The sequence below is a fragment of the Seriola aureovittata genome, chromosome 16, assembly GCF_021018895.1.
Source record: "Seriola aureovittata isolate HTS-2021-v1 ecotype China chromosome 16, ASM2101889v1, whole genome shotgun sequence".
Lineage (NCBI taxonomy): Eukaryota > Metazoa > Chordata > Actinopteri > Carangiformes > Carangidae > Seriola > Seriola aureovittata.
This window is the reverse complement of record NC_079379.1, coordinates 23,888,154-23,907,229: the sequence shown is the minus strand read 5'-3', so window position 1 is coordinate 23,907,229 and position 19,076 is coordinate 23,888,154. Positions and strand designations below refer to the sequence as shown.

Sequence of the window (19,076 nt, the reverse complement as noted above, 5' to 3'; positions counted from 1 at the left end):
TCATACAGATGCAGTAACACAAAGACCAGGCAAAGTCACGTTGTGTGTTGGCTTAAGTTTAATGTATGCAATCCACTTTACAGTATTATCTCCTCCTACAAAGGGGGTGTTGTTTTTGACTTGGGAACATGATCAAACAGCTGCATAAATATCTTTCAGAGTGGAGGTGCTCTCAGATTGGGGGGTGGGGGTGGGGGGTGGGGGGGGTAGGTGGGTTAAAATGCAGGGGAGGCTTTGAGGTTTTAAGGATGAAGGAGAGGAAAAAAAGAAGAAGGTATTTAGAAGAAGGGATGGAGGTAAAGGAAAGAAGGGAACTCCAGGGTCAGAGCGACTTCTCTCCCCGATGGACAGCGGCGTTTCCTGTCATCCATCAGGCAAACCATCAGCACCACTCCATTGAAATGCAACGTCCCTTCTTTAATCTCCAAAGTAATGCCAGAGTGATGCATCACTATTGCAAATCTAATGCGCCACTCTGTGTTTTTTCACCCCCCCCCCCCCCCACTCACTCTCTCCCTCTTCAGCTCCGGACACACCAGCTTAATGTGTTTTGGCGAAAGTGATGATTAAAGTCACTCTGCACTAAATGGGGGAGGGATATGAAGGGGGGGGGTGGTGTTGGGCAGGAGGAGGTGGTGGTGGTGGTGGGGGGGGGGGGCATTGAGGGGAGATGATAGGAGAGGAGAAATGCAAATATTCCCTCTGTGCCTCTTCCTCTCCATTTTGTGGATTTATGTAGCTTTCGCCGTAATGAAATAAGCAACGATCAGAGCCTGCTGTACATCCTGAGGAGCTCTCTGATTGGCCTGTGCCGGGGGGGGGGGGGGGGGGGCTGCCTCAGCACAGCTCCTTCACCGGCTGACCCCAGAACAGCTTAGCGAGCGGCGGTGGTCAGGGCTCGGATGTTGCTGGAGCCGCCGGGTCCTCAGACCCCAGGCGACCCCCGTCTAATTCACTAACACCCAGGTTCAGGCCCGCGATGTGCTTTTACTCCTGCAAATTGCACACTGATGAAAAGCGTCAGCAGATTACTATTTGGTGCTATCTCCTCTTCCCAGGCTCCCTCCTATCACGCCGCCCCATCCCGAGGTTACTCGGAGGGTAAACAAGAGTAATTAACCGCCAAACAAGATGGATGATTTATGCAAGTGTGTGTATTCGCTCATTGGCACAAAGTCATAATTCTTCCCCTCACTGAGCTCGAGGAGGGCGATTTCTTTGAGAGGTGGCGTCCAGTGACAAGGTAAAGCGGCTGGCAAGCGCGTCACGTACAGTGTCCTTCAAGCATCTCCTCTATAATCACCCCCCCCCCCCAACACACACACACACACACACACACACACACACACACACCGTCCCGGCTTTTACTTTGCTGTCGTCTTCTCTTGTGCTTGTTCTGTGGTCGTGCAGTTGTCTGTCCTGTTTCAGTACCAGCGTGGATAGGAAGCTTTCGTGTGCATTTTATTTTTCTTCGTTCCCATAAGAGAAAACAGGCAAAGGAGGAGGAGGAGGAGGAGGAGGAGGAGGAGGAGGAAAGAGGGGGGTGGCAATCGCCAATCCCTGTCCTGGCACCTGTCCCACTCAAGATAGAGAGAATAGGAACAAGAGAGAGAAGAAAGGTAGACAGATACAGTGAGAGACTGAATGGGAGGGAGGGAGCGGGCGAGCTAGATGAGGAGGCAGGATCTGTGAGACTGGGAGAGATTTTCCAGCTCGGTAGCTTTCTGTAGAATTGGCTGTTTGAATCAGGCCAAATGTCAAGTGCTACTCAGCCAGCTCCAGCGAGCTTTGACCAGAAAGCCACTTCTCCCTCCTGATCAAGGACAATGACGGGTATTTCCATACAAGTTTCTTTTGCTTTCTTCTTTTTCCTTTTCATGAGTTAAGATGGCCCATTGTTGTAACCCAACTGTAATTTGTTCTCTGGCCTGTGTGCATTTGTGTGTTGAGCTTCTCATGGATGTGCGAGTGTGTGTGTGTGTGTGTGAGTGTGTGTGTGTGAGTGTGTGTGTGGCACAGTGATGTACAAGAACTGATTAAGGGAATATTGCTGAGAACTAACTGGCCCTGGTGTTGTCCATGCCTGGCTGAGTGCAGCATACATAATATATACAGTTTATATTTATTGGTTAGGGAGACGGGTGTATGCAGGACCGCTCAGACCCCTCACTGCTTTGTCTTCTTGATGACAAAGAGGCAGAATGCTATTTCAGTTTGACTACATTTCATTCTGTACATAATCTATATTGAGAAAATTGTATTATAATTTTTTTGCAAATATCAATTTCTTTTCTAAAATGATGTATCTGCTCATCTGGTGACCGTAAAAAAATAAAAACAAATAAGAACATATGTTTTTTTTTGTGTGTGTGTGTGTGTCTGTGTTATTTCACTATAACGCACGTGCACTGCTGCGAGGTCAACACGAAGACTCCATATACGTTTACATGGAGAAGGCATCGAGCTAATTCCACATATCGCCAAGGACTGGTTGGATGGTACGGTGGCCCTGAGGGCTCAACGCACCGCAACTTCACAAAACACACATGCAAACAGACAAAACTCGAACGACGTCAGAAAACACACACGTTGCTGCAAAAACTGACGACACAAGCAAATACACAGACGTGCGGCGAGGACGTGTTTCCAGGGGGACACAACAAAAGTGACGAACCTCGGTGTTGTTCACGAGTTTGTGACTGTAACAAGCGCACAGAGATGTGTCACGATACATACATGCAAGTGCGTCCCGGCCCGGGTTCATCACTGTCTTGTGTCCCCTGGAAACACTTCCCCTGGAGAGAGAGAGAGAGAGAGAGAGAGAGAGAGAGAGAGAGAGAGAGAATGTGGAGTTATGAGGTTTTCACATTAACACTTGTCATACATTATAAGCTGATATATTGACCAGCTGACACCAGTGACTCAGTGGTTGTCTCATTAGTTGTGTGTGTGTGTGTGTGTGTGTGTGTGTGTGTGTGTGTGTGTGTGGATGTCTTTAAGGAACTTAACTCCATTTATAATTAATTACAATATATTATACTTAATTATGTGTGTAGATCAGGGAGCATGTGTATCATCTCTGGGTTTGTGTATGTATGTATGTTTATGAGATTGTGTGTGTGTGTGTGTGTGTGTGTGTGTGTGTGTGTGTGTGCGCGTTTGCTCAACCAAACACACATTTCAGAGTGTGTATGATTGAGAGTTTAACACACCAGTACATCACCCCATATCTCAGTTTTGTGACTGTCTGAGTGTGTGTTTGTGCACAGTTGTCTGCACGTGTGTTTTGGTGTGTGTGTGTGTGTGCGTGCGTGCGTGTGTGTTTCTAGTCTAGCGCCTGTGTGATAAGGCTCGTTAGCAACCCGATGCCGTGCCACAGCTGTGTCTGTCCCAGTGGAGGCTTCCTCACTGAGGGACTGACTGCATCTGCACTGCCATACTGTGCCACACACACACACACACACACACACACACACACACACACACACGACTGTGTCCTCATCGCCCCCTCACCTCGCTTACTGTGTGTGTGTGTGTGTGTGGCGTCAGCCTGCAGAGAGACAGTCAAAGCACTACATAGTTAGTTAGCAGCAGCTCACCTGACAAGATGGCTGATCCTTGTACACCTGGGAAGATGGCGGTACCCAAAGCCCCACACACACACACACACACACACACACACACACACACGCACACACACACACACGCTGTCAGAAGCCAATAACAGCTCTCCATCATCCCCAGCTCATGCCGTTTTATAAAATATGCCTTTCAGATGCTAGTTAGTTCGTCTGGTGGAGGGAGGGAGGTTAGTGTGAGACAGAATGCATAATAAGGACGAGCTCCTGCTGCACTCCATGCAAATGTGAAGCCTGACGTGTCAGAGCTGTGATGGATCTGTTCTGACAGACATGGTGACAGCAACTTAAAAACCTACACTCCTCCTCCCTCTTACACTCTCTCTCTCTCTCTCTCTCTCTCTCTCTCTCTCTCTCTCTCTCTCTTCGTATATATTTACAACCGTGGCATCTTAATGCACTTTTCCTCCCTAATCTCCCATGTTCCTCTGCAGCTAGTTCAGAGACGTCCCCATATTTCACAGGATGTGGAGTTTTGTGATCTGACACAAAGGTTGTAGGCTGATAGTGCAAACTCTGCGCTGGTGCACGTATCCGTGGAAAGCGCACGGTCTGTCGGTTAATATCAGTGAGGAACAGTGAAACGCAGCGACTCTCTCTCTCTCTTTAGGAACTGAAATCCAGAGGTGCAGTTTGTAAACTGGTTATTGTGCTTCTTCTCATGACCACAGTCTGTATTACTAATGCACCAGCACTAAAACATCAACACGTGAAGAAGAAAAGATTTAGAAAGAGGAAGATACATTTTCCCCTGAAAACATAAAGAGGAGTTCATCGTCCCGTTTGTGTCTTGTGGACGTGATATATCTCAGGAACGCTTTGACGGAACCGGCTCAAATTTGGCACAAACATTCACTGGGACTCCGAGCTGAACTGATTGGATTCTGGTGGCTAAAGGTCAAAGGTCAAGGTCACAGTGACCTCACAAAACACGGTTAAGGCCTCTTGAATGTGGTATCTCAAGAGCACCTTTAGGAAAATTTGTTTAGATTTGGCAAAAACATTCACTTGGACTCAGAGATTTAAATGTAATTTAAAATTTCACCCTTTTATTTCTTTTACTGTGTTTGTGTGTCTTTTTTTTTAATTGTCCTTTTCTATATTGAATTATTTATGCATTATGGTCCTTTTAAAATAATAATAATAACAATGATTATTATTATTATCATTATTATTAAGATGACCTGATTAGATTTTGGTGAAAATAAGTCAAAGTTTCGGGTCACTGTGACCTGACGAAACACTCTTTTGGCCATAACTCACAAATTCATTCACGAATTGTGACACAATTTAACTCAAATGACTTTAAGGGTAAAATGAAGTGATGAAGGAGGAAGAGCTTCACTGTGACATCATAATGTTCTGCAAAAACACGTCTGGCCGTTATTTAACGCCGTCACAACTTGGCAGCTTGATTGAGGAAACAACCGCAGGTTTCTCTTTCTGTCTGGAACCTATTGTTTAGTTTTATTACTACACACAAAAACTACTTTTTTATTTTAATTAATGAATTTTTTCTTATTTCCATGCACACACACATCTGTCCCGCTTTCCTACATAAGTGTGGATGCCATTTAGTTTTTTTTAAACATAGAGTGAACTCGGAGAGGGCGGTTGTGAGGTTACGACGTGCTCTGGATAGTTTAACCACGTCCTTTGCTCGTGGTCATATCTGTTTGTTTTAGCTGCAGTTTCATCCACCTGCACTTGAGTTCACTGAGCGTTGTGTTGCTGCGTACGTGCACAGCGGCCGATCGCCTGTGATGACAGGCAGACATCAGTGTCAGGTTAAAAGCAGGGGAGGGCTGACGGAGACAGACGGACCGAACCAAACCCAGTGTTGTTTTCGCTTTGATTTGCCCGTTTCATTTCACATTGGCCAGTCCGGGAATTTTCCCAGAGCTCCATATGTCCAGTCTGAGCTTCCTCCTACTCTGAGCTTATGGTGATGATTGAAGAAAATTATAGCTTGGATGTAATTGCATATATTAATGCATGTTCAGCTCACGCCTTCCAAGTTCATCCAGCACTATTTCCTCAAAAAATACACTGATTCAAAACCTCTGTTGCAAATTAACTTTATTTTTCTTAAATAGAAGAAAACTGGTTCGCCATTCAAATTTCTTGCTTTAGAGCTAATTAGTTGTCGAGCAGCGCAGAAGAATAAAAACACTTCTGCCTGAGGAAAGGCGTGTAAAGGCAGAGGTAACTCCCAGGCCGCGTGTCCTCTCCGACACTGTGCAGAAAACTGTTCCCGAGCCGAGGCCTCGCCCAGACAGAACCATCTCCAACCTGCACAAATAATGAGAAGCTGATCTCCTCAAATTCTGGTAAAACACCAGCAGCACACATCCCTGACATAATTCAATAATTCTTCTCATCTCATCTTTTTTTTATCATGAGGAAATACAGTACAAACTCAAATTACACAAAATCTATTGCATATTATTCCACAGTGAAAACAGGGAGGGTGTTTCCCTGCTACAGTATCGGCTGATTGACGACAGTGACTTGGCGTCAGCTTGGAATCGGTGTTGCACTTGGGACTGGAGAATCTGACGCCTATAAGCGTTTATGCAAAGTGATTATTACACCACATACTGTTTGAGATTGAAAACATGAGCGTGCTGAGGTCACAGACGTATGATGTACTTTATGACAGATTAACTAATCAATGGGTAATGTTGACTGACACATTATTAGGCTGTTGAAATTGAAGTAACAACTACTTTTCGGTGACTGATATCTCACCAGTCGCTGGATGTTCCTGCTCGCTGATGATCACCAGCACGGCGTTCTCGTCACCACAGAAAAACAAACACAAGTCAACGTTATGATACATGGAAATAAAAGGTGAAATCGTGTTGCCAGGTTTGTGCTATTGCTTCTTAGAAAAGTTTGTGTTTCCAGCTTCGTGTTTGTGGTTAAAGGAGCTATTTGTTAAGTTTTGCTGTTGCTACATAGCTAGCGTTAGCATCAGCAGCTGTTTACTTACCAGTCTATAAGCAACGTTGTGAGTTCAGTGTGAAACTTCATTCCCTTTTTCTCGCCAACATCTGTCTCCAGAGGTGGAAAGCTACACCGATGTTAACTCGTGTTTCTATCACGTCTTTCCTTCTACTAGAGTTAGCACGCTAACCACCTGTCGACTTTAGCGACTCACTGTAGCCTCCGATCTGCCCTGGAGACGTAGCGCTGCTCAGAGCGATTAGATTATCACCTCGTCTTGTGAACGCGACGACGGGCCGAAGCTCATGTGAAGCGACAATCGCCGCCGACCTGCTCCCGGCAAGAAACCACGCTCTGCGGCGGCGCAGGAAAACTTAACAAACAGCCCCCTTTAATTTAACCGACTGGTTACTGTAGGTTTATTTCAGTTAGAAAGTTATCAAACATAAGCCCTGTTGCTATGGTTACCTGCAGTTTAATATACCTTGTGCACTAATTTATGCTCCTTGTTTTATGTTTGCCATTACGCAATCGTAATTGGACACCTTCCGGCCAATCAGAAATGAGCATGTTTCACGGCCGTGGTCGTGACAGATGCTGTAAATCCGAAGATATTTGATGTTAGATTTCTCATGGAGGGAGGACGTGGTACGCGACACCGGCGGTCAGCGGGCGCACTGTACAGTAACGCGTCGTGATCAGTGGCCTCAGTGGCCTCCTGACTCAAAAGGGACAGACCGGTGGGACTTCCTGTTGGCGAGTGCGTTGCAGTGCGCTCGCTGCTGTGGGTTATTACAGCAGAGCCTCCCCAGGGATTCAGCTGATGGCGAACATCAAACGCTGTGCCTGGCATATTAGGACGGCGAGGATGTGGGTGGAGGTCATCTCCACTGAATTCTGCCTCATATATGGGACAAACGCCTTCAGCACGTTGCATGAATGCTCATTATCAATTCATGGAGCCATTGAACACTCCCTGTTTCTCTTCAAATTCTCTTTTTTTTTCTCTCCCCTTGTCTTTAAAGGGAGCTGAGCTGTTTCTGCTTTTTTTTTTTTTTTGAGCATGAATTTCAACAATTCAAACTTCCGCTCAATGACAAGCTATGAGTCCCACACTGGAAAAAGGTCCCATGTGTTTGAAGCATCTAGGCCGCTCCATCTTTTTGATCAGCAGCTCGGCTGTGAATTCTGCAGATCAGAAAGTGGATCAGAGGCTCCCCGGGGACCGCCATTTACGCCTGCCACCAGCAGAGGATAGAGAACGTAATTAAGAGTTTGTTAAGATGCCCAAATTCCTTCTCATTTCCACCCGCCTCCCTCCATCCGCCTCCCATCCCTCCTCCTCCTGCTCCCAGTAGCTCTGATCTCGCCACAGATTAAACCTCTCATTCCCCGAGAAGACGGAGCCGTGGAGGGGAGCTGCATCTCCAGCCACACAGGCTGATTATCTTAAAGAGTAATTAGTGAGTGTGACAATCCCAGAGACAGAGCGCTGTGTCGACATGATGGAGATGGATTATTCTGACTGGGGTGTACACAGACCCCCTCTGAAAGGCACAACAAAGAGGAGACCATGTGTTGCATGTGTGTTAATTATCAGTGTCACTCATTCTTTATGTGTCTTTATGTGCTTGTTAGTAATTACCGCTCATGTATGTGTATGTATCAGTGTCAGTCAGTCAGTCAGCGAGCAACTTCAAACCACCGCAAGGCAACAATTATCCCCTCAATAACACGCGGCTCGGGCTTAGTACATACTGTGATACTGACTGCTAATTGATCTGGAAGTTCATTGTTGCTGTGGGGGTGGGTGAAGACTTGAAAACAGATTTTTCTCGCATAGAAATGTGTCTGGGTCAATCAGTATGAGAAGGTATTTCATATTTTATTAACGTTAGTGGTCGTATCCACCGGAAAGAAAAGACAAAGGAAAATCGCCGTAACACACAGAGCGGGGTCCAAAAGTCTTGAGACGACTGATGGGAGTTTAAAATGCCTTTTTAATGGAGGGGGAATATAATTTTCTATTGCACAGTTTCTCATCATCACTCTGTCTGACACTCTCAGCATGTGAGAATTAATACAGTTTAATAAACTAATTTAAATCAGGAGCAATTATTTGAAAGAATTAAAGAGTGATGAAAAATGAATTTGATTCAATCTGCACAAGAGAGAAGGTTGAATATTAGGAGTCTTTATGAGAGAAGTCACACCATGAATTATAACTGAACTATGAACCATGCTTGAATTTATCATCTAGACAGCAGTAGTTGGAGCAGATACCCTGTTTGTACATGGCATTAAAGTTAGTTTCACTTATGGCCTCCATCTTCTTCTATTCTTCTTCTACTGTTTATAATATCATCATATTAACAGGCTTTGGGATGGATACAATACATACATAAACATGCATATTTGTCTGGGTGAGACATATATGTCAATATATGATATTGTTCCAATTTCTAATAGGTTTATATATATATATATATATATATATATATATATATGCTTTATTTTATATGTACATATATTTCATATAAGGAATTTCAATAAATGTAAATATATATTTATACGTACAACAGCATAAAAAAATTTTTTTTTCAACACATTATTTTGAAGAAACTGTTTCTCACTCATTCCCTTGCGTTCACGCTTGTTTGTCCCCAGTTTGTCTATGTGTGTGTGTGTGTGTGTGTGTGTTGCGTTGCTGGGCGTGGCCTCCTGCTGCCGCCAAACCAGCTGCACACCTGTTTCTGATCAGCTCATCTACTCAACAAGCCGCTGCAGTATTTAAACCCCGGCCTCTGACTCCACTCTTTGGCCAAAATCCAAGTTTTTGAGTTCCCGCTTCCTCGTGTTGCTCCTGACTCCGGTTGTTTACCTGTGCTCCAGGTTCACCTTCACCTGCCTCGCCCAGCTCCTCGTCATCTCTCTCCACAGCCCGGCCCAGTCTCGCCATCCCAGCGCTAAGACATTACTCCTGAGTTCTACTGTCGACAGCCTCCGTTACACCTCCGTGTCTGAGCTCTACCTGTGGCTCCTTTAAATCAGAACACAAATAATTGATCCGGGACCGACACCTGGACCGCTGCTGCTGCATGTGTATAATTTCTGGGCTTTAACGTTGGCTGAAGAGCGCGAGCCTTCCTCGAGCCACTCTGTGTTTTGCCCCTGGGACTTCTTCTGGTTGACTCCATGTGGAGATGCCGAAACAAGCAGGAGAGAAAACAGATCAATGAAACGACGTATCAGATGATGGGAAAAGCTGCGAGAAAGGAGTGTTAGCGGAGAGGAGCCAAGATCAAACTGGTGCAAACAAGAGTGACATCATCACCTCTCGTGAACCATCATCGAACCACAGGTTTTGATGGTGGTTCAGCTACGATCTGTCTTTAAATTGGCCGTAAACCTCAGATCTCTGTTTGATGATCCAGACACATGCAGTTATAAAGGAACAGTAATATTGTTATTAGTTATTATCAGTAGTAAATAGCAGTAATTGAACCTATAACCAGTTGAAATCTGTAATATTTTAGTCCAGTTGGATTTGGGGACACCAGAGACTGTAGTCCAGCAGACTTTAATCTGGCAAATACAGTATGTATGTATATATGTATACATGTGTATACAGTATATGTGCGTTTGTTTATATATATATATATATATATATATATATGAAAAATGGAAAAGCTGGCACCTACATTATCCCTAATTGAACTCAGTCACTGACAGATGTGGGTGTGTTATGATATTAGCCAGCTCTAGTGACAACAGGTCAGTCAGCCAATCAGAAGAGAGGAGGCTCTGAGCCTCTCTACTGATTGGCTGACTGTTTTCTAAGTGATCCAATAAGAATATTTTCAGGAAAAAACATTCAGAGAAACCAAATCCTGTAAAGGTTTGGATGGTGGGTCCAGGTGGGCGGGGCTTGGTGACTGCTTTGTTATGACATCACAAAGTTCCAGAAGTCCTGACGGCTGGTTTTAAGGCTCAGTTTCTGAATACAGGCTGTGTGCATTTCTCTGTGGACTGAGGCTTTGATACTTTCACAGTATTAATATAGAAGCTAGAGCTGATCTATAATCACACTACACATGGACACAGACCTTTACACTGGAGGAGCTTTAAATGGTTTCAACTTCCTTCTTTCGATGAACGCCAGATTTTTAGAACTATAAACACATTTTGAGCCCTTAAAACAAAAGCTTTAACACACTGTTTGGTTCAGATGAAGTGGGTCTGTTATGGGGAAGAAAAGTAGTTTTAATTATTTTAATGAAAAGAAGTGAATAGTTTTAGCAGGTAAACGACAGGACTGAGACATGTTGGTTATCTGCCAAGAGGAAAAAGCTCAGACAATTTGACTGGCAGACAATCTCTGAGAAATAAAGTGGAGAAACACCAACACAAGCACTTTGCACCGAGGATGAAGACAAATTAAGTCGTTTTTTTCCAAAGCTATAATTCACAGTGTGTGTGTGTGTGACACTGCGAGTGCTAAGTAAACTGAGGTTTGCGTAAGACGTAGGACGAACCTGCCACAAAATACTGTGAGGAATGTTGATTCATCTCCATCCTACCATGATTAAAACTCCAGCTCAGAGGACGTGTGAGGAAACCTGCAGTGTCAGACTGAGACTGAGAGGCAGGAGGAGTGTTAGATTGCATGGCAGGTAGATTGCATCCATCACAGAGGGATCATCTCCCCCCAAAACACTGTCCGCCTCCAGACTTTGCTCTCTTATTTTTTTGTAAAGGGGGGGGGGGGGGGGGGGCAATTCTCTGTAATTCCCAAGGTGTCAGCGGTACTATCATGTCACAGTGTTGCCGTCCAGCTGTGGGTAGCTTGAAACGGAGGGGGTGAAGTTGAGCCGGGCGATAGACATCTCATTACACTTTCATGTGCTGCTAACCGCCGCAGGTCGGCCGGCTGGTCAGAGAGAGAGAGAGAGAGAGAGAGAGAGAGAGAGAGAGCTGAACACAGCTTCATTGATTCAGATGCTCGCTCTGCACGCCCAGAGGCAGGTGCTTCACTCCTTTCCCCCAACGTTAATTAATTTCCTGACGCGTCACTCTTCGTCATTCCCCGCAGTCATGTCTTCTGCTCCGTGTCCCGTGGCTCTACTTTTATCAAACGGCAGGATGTTTGACATCAGAACGGTGCGCTGCGGTGCTGAAGGGGGCGAGCCTGAGCCCCTCCGTGGCCGTGGATTGACCTGGCCTGGCGTCAGCTGAGCTGTCAGCCAGAATACAGCCCCAACTGACAGTGTCTCTCTGTCTCAACCCCAACACTGGACTCATTCTTTCCCTGCCGCGCCGGTCCCTGCAGCAGGCCGCGCATATGGCTGACATGCATTGCCCGGGGTTACGCCTGGGGGCTGGCATCCCCTCTCTGTAGGCCGCGGCTCCCTGGAGAAGCAGGTGGTGTCAGATAACAGCTGCTGGTTTGCGGCAGGAATGGTCGCCCATCACGTGCACCCTTAATTCCACTTCTCCCCAATTCAACCAGTGTGGGCCAGTGCTTTTCAACCGGGTGTCACATGTTTCGTTTGATGTTTGCACATGAGCCATAAAACGAGGTCACGGTCACAGTTTGGTCTGAATGTCTCAGTGTTCTAGTACGTTTGAACTAGCAAGAAGAATTTTTCTGATACACGCACTGATGCTTTTTAAAGATGGCGGTCGTTTTGTCATCTGCTCATTCTTTTGTGTGACATTAACATGCTTAAAATATAAAATATAAATGACGTATTTTTAGCCACACCATGGATGGCAGTGGTGCTCGGTCGGTCGGCCCTCCGCTTTGGTCTGAAATATCTCAGCGACTGTTGGAAGGATTTCCGCGGTCGGTCGTGGTCCAGAGAGAATGAGTCCTGCTGAGTTTGATGATCGCCACCAGCATGTTGACATGTGTGGTTCGGAGTGAAATGTCTCAACAACTGTTGGATGGATTTCCAGGCGGTTTAGTGCAAACAGTCTAAGGTTTTTACTTCACCACATACACCACAAGTTCCTGTGGTTGCTGTGGAGACCGTTGTGGTGTTGTGGGACGTTCGCCGCAGGATTGTACCACAGGTTCTGTGGTGTTATCAAACGCCTGAGGCTCTCTTCTGATTGGCTGACTGTTTTCTGAGTGATGGCATAAAAATAAAGCAGATTTCAGGTGGGCGGGGCTTGGTGACTGCTTTGTTGTGACATCACAAAGTCCTGACGGCTGGTTTTAAGGCTCAGTTTCTGAATACAGGCTGTGTGCATTTCTCTGTGGACTGAGGCTTTGATACTTTCACAGTATTAATATAGAAGCTAGAGCTGATCTATAATCACACTACACATGGAAATGTCACTTCATACGATATGGGACCTTTAATGTCAAGCATGTTATCAATTAAAAAAGTCAATGCAAACCTTAAGTTTCGTTAACTTGACCACAACACAGTGTTTGCCATCAAATTTTACCTCATTATGTATCTAGAAGTTGCTGAAGCAACGACAGCTCAGAAAATACTTATATAAATACTTTTAATTGATAAGAATTAAAAGAATTGCTACGTAAGACAAAAAAAGCGATAAACTTAGTGTTTACGCTGAGATTTTAAAGTCTGATTTTTTGTTTTTTTTTTTGTTATTTTTTCAAACCAAGAGATTTTCAGATTTTATTTTGAAAAGTCCAGGTTGAAATGAGCTCCACATATAACTCAAAGCAGAAGATGGAAGTTGGATGAAACAGTAATGGCTGAAGATGAACTGAAGAAGCTTTTGGTGAACAAACGCAAACTGAGCAGCTTAAGATTCATTGTAAAAGTAAAGTAAAGCCTTTCATCCCAGCAATTAGAAAATATAAATACGTTTTATTTTCCTAATTGGCTGCACAACATTCAGCCCATCTCGAACTTTAAAGATGTGTTCTGGGTCATTAACAGGTTTGTTTTCTCCCGATGGAACCGTCTCAACTTGACGTTCTCAGCTTCGACGCCACCTCAGCGTCGTCCTCTAACAACCTTTTTTTTTTTTTTCTCAGTGATGACTTCCTCCTCTACGGCGGATTGTGGACTCTGCGGCGGTGAGTGGTTTACAGTCAGACCCTGCTGACACTTGGATCCTGGCGGTGTCCAGCTGAGGACTCAGACCTCAGATCGGGTCAGAGGAGGCAGCTTCAGCACTGACTCACAACCTCTGATCTGCTCCGACAACAACCCTGTCATTTGGCTGACAGGCTCTTCTGAACGTCGCTGGTGGAGACCAATCGTTTCTAACTCTGGAGGGTTCGACTGGCTGCAAGCACACAGTCATCACAGAAACTGGACACGCGGCTTGGGTGAGATGGAGGTTATGGCTACGGGGAGCAATGTCTGTCATCTCAGGCCACAGTTTTTAATATTGATAGTAATGGTGATGTTTTTACCTCCACGTGGCTTTTTAGCGTCTCTCTGCGAAAAACAGCTGTTTTGGTTCTCTCTTCTCTTATCAGTGTCATTTTGCAGATGCAGTTTTCTCTTTCTTTGTTTGTTTTTTTTTTACCAAAGAAGATCTGAAAAAACCACTTCACATCACCTTCTTAGCGCCAAAGAGCAGACAAGATGAAATTAGCAACTAGCTGCTGAACACAGCGGAGCGTTCAGCAGGTGAATATATTTTTCTCAGAAGATGCTGGACACCTGAACGCACCTCAGTACGACCCAAACAGGAAATGAACTGAAGGCATGAACGCCGCTCTGCGCTCTCTCATCTGTGAGATGTGTCCGATGATGTGTCGGTGTTGAGCAAAATCTTACGCTTTCAATGAGCCGGAAAAAGGTTTTAAAAACTAAATCACAAGTAAAAGAATAATTTCTGAGCTTGTTTGTGATTTGAGGTATTTTGTCTGCAGTTTTACAGAAATGTCTTTTTTAACGAGACATTTCCTCCTGTAAGAAACAAGCCCACAGTTCGTCTGTGCAGCAGGTTACTGTGAACCATAGTTACCTTTTGTTGCTAGGCGACACCTAGTGGTCGCAGTAATTATGACGGGAGTGAAGGGAAAAGTGGCGGTGACGTAGATCCACGTCAGGAGGAGGCGGTGGTGGATGCGTGCGTGCGACGCAGGAGAGCCGTGTGTTCGATTCCCGTGTGAACTGTAACCATGACAACAGAGATCGTGTGATGTTGAGGAAGTACTCACATTAACCCGAGTCACGACCTCTTCCTAAAACTAAGGCGAGCCATGACCGTTATTGTAGTAACCATGGTGACGAAACGAAGGTACGCCACTCTTGGTGCAGTCTGCGTGTTTCTTATCGTAACCATGACGACCGAGGTCCGGTACTATTGGTGCCATTCCAGGAGACGCTCCTATGGGTCGTATCAGATGGGCGTCTCATCTAACTCTCACCAAGTGGACGCGTATTTCCACATTCACAGATTCATTTCAACGTTTCAACATTTAAAAAACCTGTAAATGCACCAAAAGGTAAGTCGAGGTCCGCGGTCTTCAGGTGAACTCGGGACATGAAATCCTTTTACTATCAGCTGGAAACAGTTTCTGCAGCTATTTCAAACTGAATTTCTACCGTGCCGTAATATCATAATCACAGATTTGTGTTTGTTTGGACTTTGAACCCGACCTCCTCCTGCACCAGGTTGGAGGGAAAAAAGTTGTAAATTGAGCCTCTCGCAGCCGCTCTAAAAAAAAAAAAGAAAAAGAAAAGAAGACATCTCACCTGCGGTTTTTATTTTTTATTTTGATGGAACAAAGAGACTGTTTCCATGTGGCTCCTCTTGATAAATTACAGCCCGCTTGAAGTGTTGCCACAATCAAAATAACCCCAGCAATATGTAGATGTAACGAACGAAGAGCTCCTGCCCTGCTGCAGGCCAAAGCAAACACACTTTATGTTTGCAAACACCTTTAAAGAGAGAGAGAGAGGGAGAGAGAGAGAGAGGACATTACCAGGCCATAGTGACCTGGAGCAAACCTCTCTCTCTCTCTCTCTCTCCCTCTCTCCCTTTATCTCTCTCGGCCGCTCTGCAGCCACACTGCTACTAATTGAAAGTGCTGTGAAATATGGATGAACACAGGAAGCAGGCAGGCTGTTCCTTCCCTTTCCTCTCTTGCATCCTCCATCTCGTCTCTCATCCCTCTTTATCCTTTTATCTCTTTATCTGCCTCTCCTCTTGAGGTCAGATTGGTCTCTCTCTCTCTCTCTCTCTCTCTCCTCTCGCTCTCGCTAACTCCCTCCATCATGAGTCTAGGTGATATTTCAAGGTTCTTCAAACAAATACAACTATGGAAATGCTACACTACACGGCCAAAAGTTTGTGGACACACCCCAAACTATTTAGTGGACCTAAACTTGAAAGCTTTTATGATTCATCGTGGGCGTTAATCTGCTGCTATAACAGCATCCACTCCTCTCGGCAGGTGTTTTACCAGATGTTCGACATTTTGGCTCCCATTTAGCAACGAGCGCATTAGTGAGGTTGATGCTCGGTGATGGGGTCTGGCTCACAGTCGGTGTTCCATGTCATCCCAGAGGTGGTGGATGTGGTTCGAGGTCAAAATGGGAAAACCATTTTTTATTCAGCTGGCTTCTCATCCAAATGTGATCAATTTACATATATGAAATATCTGTACACAATATCAACACACACACATTTGAAGATAAAATATAAAACCTGTTAGAAATTGAAGTGATTTCATATAATGACATATACTATATGTCTAGCCAATCCAAATATATGTTTATGTATGTATGTTTATATCTCAAAGCCTGTCAATATATGTTGATATTATATACAGTAGGGTCCAAAAGTCTAATGGGAAGATGGACATGTTTAAAATTTATAAGAAATACTAAGAAAAGCACATATAGAATTTTTCTATGTGTGTTGTTTTGATAAACTTGCATATATAAATTAAATATCTATCATTAAAGCTCCATATTTTCTTCTTCTTCTGTGTTTTATTTGAAGTGTTGATCCATCAGAAGATATAAAAACCATCTCAGTGTAGTTTTACATCTCCTCTCTCAGGCTTCTCTCTGGAGCTCTAGTAGCAACAGGTCGGTGAGCCAATCAGAAGAGAGGAGGCTCTGAGCCTCTCTTCTGATTGGCTGACTGTTTTCTGAGTGATCCAATAAAAATAAAGCAGATTTCAGGTAAAAACACTCAGAGAAACCAAATCCTGTAAAGGTTTGGATGGTGGGTCCAGGTGGGCGGGGCTTGGTGACTGCTTTGTTGTGACATCACAAAGTTCCAGAAGTCCTGACGGCTGGTTTTAAGGCTCAGTTTCTGAATACAGGCTGTGTGCATTTCTCTGTGGACTGAGGCTTTGATACTTTCACAGTATTAATCTCATATTATCTTCATATGTCCAGAGGATGTATATATGTGATAATAATACATCCCCTTATAGTTTACATATATGGCAACCTCACTCTTTATATAGGGACATGTGTGTCATATATTTGCACTCGCCTTTGTCGTGTGGAAACAGGAAACAAACTGTGGTTTGGAAGAATATGGCCGTCTCAGCTTCACTGCAGCATTATGATTTCAGTTAATTAGAACTAAGGGGCCTATTAGTGAGCGGGGAAATATTGATTCACATAAGAATTGTGATTCTTCTACATCTCCAAAAATCAATGTTTGTACTTTGTTTCTAATATCATGGTTTCACGTTTTTATTTTCGGCCAAACAGAAGAAGGGAGGAAGAGCTTGAACAACAGGAAGGCATTTGGGAGTATTTTAGATTTTATGGCTTAAAGTTGAACTATTTTGTAGAAACATCATATGACATCACCCTGAGACGAACTAAAAGCAAAGCAGCAAAGAGCCGGAGACCAACATGCACTGCACGGCTTTACAAAACTTCCAACCGATTCGGCCTCCAGCCTGTGTCAAGTTTTTAAAAAAGAGCCGCAGCCGCACGGCATTGTGGATAATGATGGGTTTTCCCTGTGACTGATGTTACAGTGGAGAGAGAGAGAGAGAGAGAGAGAGCGAGAGAGAGCCGGGGAGACAGCGTACATAATGACAGAGAAGTCACGTTTTCCAAATTACTAAATTCAGTTTTTCAGATAAAAATCCTACATGCACACACACACACACACACACACACACACACACACACACACACACACACACACACACACACACACACTTCTTTCTACTTAATTTGTTTGCTGAGGTCTTTGTTGGACAGTTATGTTTCATTAAACAATTCATTGGACAAAAGAGAGAATGAATGTTTTGGCACACTGGAGTAAGAGCCTGGAAACCCCCCCCCCCCCCCTTTTTTTTTTTATTTATTAAGGCAATTTTGAGAATAGAGATTCGATTCTGAATTGATTCCCACCCAAACCACAAAAAAGCCCCGGACTGAAAGTATGTGGATTGGGTTTTTTCTTTTCTTTTTTTTTTTTTTTTGCATTTATTTACTTGGTTTATATAAAACGTGCAATAACCCATAATGATAGCAGTCTAAAACTGAAAAATAAATGCTATATAAATTGCTGTTATTAATGCACTAACTCAAACTTTTAGGACCGTGTTTCTCAACATTTTGATTTTTGAAACGAAGCAGCAGTGTGTTCTGCAGGAATGAGTCCTAAAAACCTGGAAATCAGTTAGCACTTAGCATTTTAGCACTAGCTAGTCCCAAAGTGGACGTGTGTTTTGAAAGGGTTTTTGGTTAAACAACTGAAATAATGTCTGTGGTTAACTCAAGCTAAAGACAAGACATTTACTAATAATACTCCAGCCCTGATTCCTTTAAGCTTTTACGTCTGTAAAACAGTTGAAGTTTAGAGGTGGAGATGTTGAAGTCATGCGACAGTGGTTTGTGCGTTTACAGCTTAACTTATCTTTCTTCTCTATGCGACAAATAAAGTTTGTTGAATTGAATTGAACTGAATTTTGCTTCTGGTAACGTAAAGAAGTATCTTAAACTTTTGTTTGTCACAGATTTTATCTTCTGCCAGTGTAAAAATCCAGTTACCTGTTAGTGGAGGGAACCGGTGTGATGCTAACTTCTAACAAACGTACGTCATCCCTGCAGCTCCCTATACGGCCCCTGTGGTGGCATGTCCGTAAGTAATGAGCCGTTCAATCAAAGTCATTTTGTTCGCTCAGGTTGTCGCGTTGGATTTAAAAAGCAAAGATTGGAGAAATCACCATCAGTTCGTGAAGCAGATTTGTCATCATCCAGCAACATGTTGTGAAGGTCCTCAGCTTCAAAACAGCTGTTTTAGAAGAATATTAACTATTCTAACTATTGTAGTTACACATTGTCACCTGTAGATTTAAAAAGACATAGATGCAGAGAGCTGCAGTGCGTGGAGAAGCTTCTGCAAATGTTCCTATCGAGCTGGATTGAACCCAACGAGTAAACGATTAGCAGGTTCAGCGCCGCCTGTAACCTGAGACGCAAAACTATCGTGAATTAAACTGATGTCAGGAGGAAGTGAGACTCTTAGTTTGATGCTTCACCCAGAGATTCCCGCTCCAACGTG

General features: G+C 44.1%; 1 long non-coding RNA gene across 1 annotated transcript; it reads right to left on the bottom strand.

Moving 5' to 3' along the window:
* Positions 1 to 5,718: 5,718 nt before the first annotated feature.
* LOC130184202 (uncharacterized) lies at positions 5,719 to 6,885 on the bottom strand. Its single transcript, XR_008829946.1, has 3 exons — positions 6,634 to 6,885; positions 6,390 to 6,435; positions 5,719 to 5,930 (listed from the first exon to the last, which is right to left on the bottom strand). It is a non-coding gene; the product is annotated as an uncharacterized LOC130184202 (long non-coding RNA).
* Positions 6,886 to 19,076: the final 12,191 nt, after the last annotated feature.